Source organism: Sylvia atricapilla, chromosome 6 (assembly GCF_009819655.1).
Source record: "Sylvia atricapilla isolate bSylAtr1 chromosome 6, bSylAtr1.pri, whole genome shotgun sequence".
Taxonomy (NCBI): Eukaryota; Metazoa; Chordata; class Aves; order Passeriformes; family Sylviidae; genus Sylvia; species Sylvia atricapilla.
Window position 1 is genome coordinate 7,385,359 of NC_089145.1, and position 4,792 is coordinate 7,390,150.

At 36.5% G+C, this 4,792-nt stretch overlaps 1 long non-coding RNA gene across 1 annotated transcript; it reads right to left on the minus strand.

Annotated features, from left to right (window-relative positions):
- Nucleotides 1-278: 278 nt before the first annotated feature.
- LOC136363149 (uncharacterized) lies at nucleotides 279-1,857 on the minus strand. Its single transcript, XR_010743905.1, has 3 exons — nucleotides 1,639-1,857; nucleotides 1,214-1,331; nucleotides 279-544 (listed from the first exon to the last, which is right to left on the minus strand). It is a non-coding gene; the product is annotated as an uncharacterized lncRNA (long non-coding RNA).
- Nucleotides 1,858-4,792: the final 2,935 nt, after the last annotated feature.

The window sequence follows — 4,792 nt, forward strand, 5'->3', positions numbered from 1 at the left end:
TCATCATGTTCACTCAGCTGAATTCCAAAGACCTCCACAAAGCAAAGTATCAAAATATATTTCTGAGATTGTTTGCTTCACAAATTATGAGCTATAGAAAATTAACATTTAGTTTTATTACCCCACATATTTTCTCGAAGGGTTTTCAAGCAGTATTTCCTCTGATTGTTCCAGGTGCTTGAAAGTATAACAAGGTGGGGAAATAAAAGCACTTTCAATACCAAAACAGATCCTTTGAAAAAATTCTTTCCATAAACCTGGTAATTTCTCAGAAGTTCTTTCACTGTAGAAGTATTTCACTAAAATTGTAGAGAGAAATGTTTCTATACATAACATGACTGTTTCTCTTTGATGAACAGTATGTTTTGCTGCTCAAGACCACTCATTTATTACTTAGCTATGCCATTTTCTCTTCCCAATTTTTCTTGAATTTTAGCGCTGTAGCATATTTATATTTAATGTTAATGAACCGTGTCCATAACATTTTTCTATTTTCAGATAAAGTTCTATCTTGTTTTCTTCACTGTTGCCTTTCTTGTTCCTGCTTTATGAAGGAAAGAAATGCAAGAACAATGCAATTCTAGTTTCTGTTTGCTGTATCTTAAACCAAATAATTTTAAAAAATTATTTTTTTCCATATTGTTACATTGTTTTCTTAAGTATCTTACACTAGAAATTAGGTATTCGTTTTAAAAATCTAGATTTTTAAAACGATTTAAAGTATTTTATAATATATTTTTATAATACCTCTATTTTTTATAAATATTTATTCTAGGAAAAAAACCCACATTAAAGAGTGGAAAGTAAATATTACATACGTGCATATTTTATTTTGCAGAAAACATATGAGAGATATCTAGCCTTTATGATTATTCCTCTATCACCCTGTTAAAAGTGCCTAAACCTGTAATTTCTCACTTTGAGTGGCCCAAATTTACCTTTGATTATAAGACAGTGTGTGGTAGTCACCTTCATAATAAAAACCTATTATCAGCTCTTGGTACTATTTTTAGAAAGAGTAAAGCTGAGAAGATGTGACATAATTCTACTGAGTCATATAATAAAGTTGGTGAGGACCTCAATATTTGAGAGGGAGCAGGAAAAAAAATTGAGAAGGATATCAAAGAAAAGTAAATCATCAACAAACTCTTGCCTTCATTGAGGAAAGTCTACAGGAGGTGAGAGCACATGACTTCACTGAACCCAGAATCACCTGTAAGTTCATGATTCTCCTGGTGGCAAGGCTAGTGGAGTATTCCTTCCATGCTGGCTCACCACAGTTCACCAGCACGGGATGCTGGAGCCATTCACCCCATTTCCTCCTCTCTGTGCTGCCAATCAGACCATGTACACGTCCAAGTGTGGACTAAATGTTAGCAACAGAGGAGAATTTACAGGAAGGAGATGCAGTATATCAAATATTTATATTGCAAGGTCACCTGCTTTCATCAATTGATGAATGAAAAATCCCCCTTTATTCTTTTCTGGTGGTGTGGTTTTTTGGTTTGTTTTTTTTTTTTTTGGTCCCCTTTAGTTCCTCTGTTCCTTGGCTTTCTACAGAAATGACCAGCTAATGATATTGTCTGTATCGAGAATGCACAAAAGCATCACACTACTATCTACTGAATTATGCCATACATGAGCTCAAAACCAGAAGCCAATCCCAACAGTTCTTCAACTTCATCATTTCCTGAGACAGTTTTATTAGAGCTACAGCTAATAAACAAATTTTTCAATATGGGGCGGTGGACCCTGAAAGCATGTGAAAGCATGGTCTGACCAGATGGGTACAAGGATGCAGACAAATAAATAATTAAAGATAAATGAGGCTTCACAGCTTCTGCAGGAAATGAGTGACAGATCTCATGCTCAGAGCATTAACATGACACGAATTCAAAAGGCCTGAAATTTATGTGGACCATTAACACGGCACACATGTGCACAAACACATACAATCTCCTAATCAGTCCTGGCTCTGTTTCCATGTACCAGCCCTAGGTCAGGAAGGGTGAGTGCTTCCAATCAATATCCAGTTGTTAGAGTAACAGCCATGTCCGTTCTGGATGGCTGAGCGGGTGAAAACATGTTTGTTCTACTTAATGTGACACAGTCCCGTCAAATTAACAACCACGGGAGCACAGGCAGCCTTGCTTAATGGGCTGAAGTCAGTTCCACAGAGAATTATTACCAGCACTGAACCAATAGATCTGAAACCTCATTACTAGAGGTTTATTTGCTGATAATAACTAAAGGCACACTTTATGTACACTGGTGTTGTCTGATTTTAAAGATACAGCGTGCTGCAGTACTTAGTAAACAGATTTTCTTTAAATTGACACAACCTCAAGATAACATCTGTATGTTATGTGAGTAGCAGAGTTATTTGGAGAAGCCCTCCTGGTCAGTTAAACTACAATAGACACTAACGTCGTGAATGCAAAGGATTTCCTTTTCGTTCTGTGAGTCAATGATAACAGTACAGGACATGCAATATACCAGCTGTAACCAAGGTGTGAAATACAAATTTTAGCTAGAGTAACTGATGGTGGTTAAAAATCAGTTTCAGTCTTGGGGCAACTTTTTTTGCCACAGGCACGCAGAACTCCTTGCCATTCTGGTAGCTGGATTGACAGATCCTTTTCCCTTTTTTCATTACTAAGAGAATGATGTCTAGAGGAAAAAATGGGAAAGCCAGCCACAGTCATTCAGAAAAATGCCTTTTAATCAGAAATGGCTGAAATTTGCCTTACTTGATAGCATTTGATGCTCAGCTACGAGAGAGGCAGGGATACAACCCAGGTAATTCTGCCATGCAGAAGGGAGAGTAAGAAACACAGAGAAGTGAAGAGCTGGGTTTACTCTTCCTTTGGGAATGGGAAAGTGAAGATGGCAAATGATATTTGTGGGGGAATCTTTTTATTTCCAAAGGGGAAATCTTTTTTTTTCCATGGCTAGCCTGGCTTTCCAGAGCTCTCAGTGTTTTGTTTTCCTCAGCTATCTGCTGCCACTGCCAAAATGGTTACTTTCCCTTCACACAGAACCAGCCCTGAGCATTCCCATGTGCAAAGGATAATTTTACATAGCCTTGACCATTCCTGGTTGATTTCCACTGGGAAATCAAAATTCAGCAGATTGCAAGATTAATTCCCTGCCACATGTCAAAAACCACACTGTAAACTGCAGAAAGGCTTAGAAACTCATATGGGAAATTTTAATATTAGTGTAATTCCACCTGAAATTGCTCTCTGTAGTTTTCATTTTTGCTTCTAAATATTGTAGATTAAATTAGAAATCCAACACTAAAAAAGCAATCAAAATGAAACAATAATTAGTTTATGGGAAGATCTAATAAAGGAAAATATCAGGTCAATATATTAAATTCTCCTGTACATAGGTTTAAAGGAAGTGTTTCATCAAAATTATTCAGTAGAAGACCATCCAAATTATTTCGTAGAAAATGTTGTTTTCAGTTATTTTTGTTGTTATTATTCTACCTAAAAAACCTGCTTACCACCAGCAGCTCAGAATTTTAAGTGAAAAAAAAAAACCAACAAAACCAAACCCATAGGTAAAGGAGAACAGAAATGTTTTGGCTACAGCTAAACATTCTCCAATCAGGAGATGTTGCCACTCAAGAATGAGAGGATTTGGAAGGCAAATTTTTTTGTTTTTTTGTGAGGTAGTGAGGAGGATGAGACAGAAAGACACAGATCAGATGCACTTAGTGGTCTCTGTACCTAGGAAGAGCAGAGGTATGACCAAAGGGCCTGTAAGACATCTTATTGGTTATTCCAATTTCTTTATATATTGGAACAAGCTGCTAAAATATTGCAGTTCTGCCATGTATGCTAAAGCAGGTATATTTTTGAAATCTCAAAAAATTTTGTGAAAGATGTCTAAGATGTGAGAAAGTGTGGGAAGGTTTAACCTACCAGCGCCTCACTAATACAGTTTGTGTTTCCACCGTGTAGTTTTTATAGAACACAGTTTTCTATAATCAAACAAAATAATCAATTCAATTAATCAAACAGTCAAAGCTTTGGCAGCATCTGGAATTTACAATAGTCAATGAAGGAAAGCAAATAAAATTTTATTTAAGAGATAATTATTCTAATATTTGGCAGAACTCTCTAAGGATTTTTTCCTTAAATTTTTGCTGCCAAAGATTTCTATACCTCCTAAATCCAAATTTAATTATCCCTCTGCTTGCCAGACCTTGGTAAACATAGTTGCATCCGTTTTTTTTAATTTATATTTGCTTTTGAGATTTTCAGCAACACCCTCCCACACGCTGTCTTCTGGGGAGCTACCAAAACTGCCCATTGCCTTCAAAGAGAAGTCAGATAGGAGAGAAAAAGGGAAAAGAAAGAAAGAAAAAAAATCCCTCAGTTTCTCTGATTTGGGAGTTAACTGCATGAACATATGGAGGTGGGCACAGTTCATATCTGTTTTAGAGGGCTTTCGTGATGGAAGTGCAATCCACATCCAACAATTTGCTGCTTTATATGTCTCATGCTAAATTTCCAGTTCTTCAGGAATTTAAGGAAATCTGAGATTTAGGAGGGGGAACATGGAAAAATTACTTCGGGTGAGATCCTGGCCTCACAAACTCAGTCATATTTTGTTACTGATTGAGGCAGAATCTCATCTCTGTTTTGGTCTGCCATTTTCTTTTCTTATGGCTTCAGCTTCATACTTTGTCATACATCATAGCAACGACAGCCCGTGATCAGAAACAGCCAAAATAAATTGAGTTTCAAATAGTTTAGCCAATAAGTAAAATACTAACTCA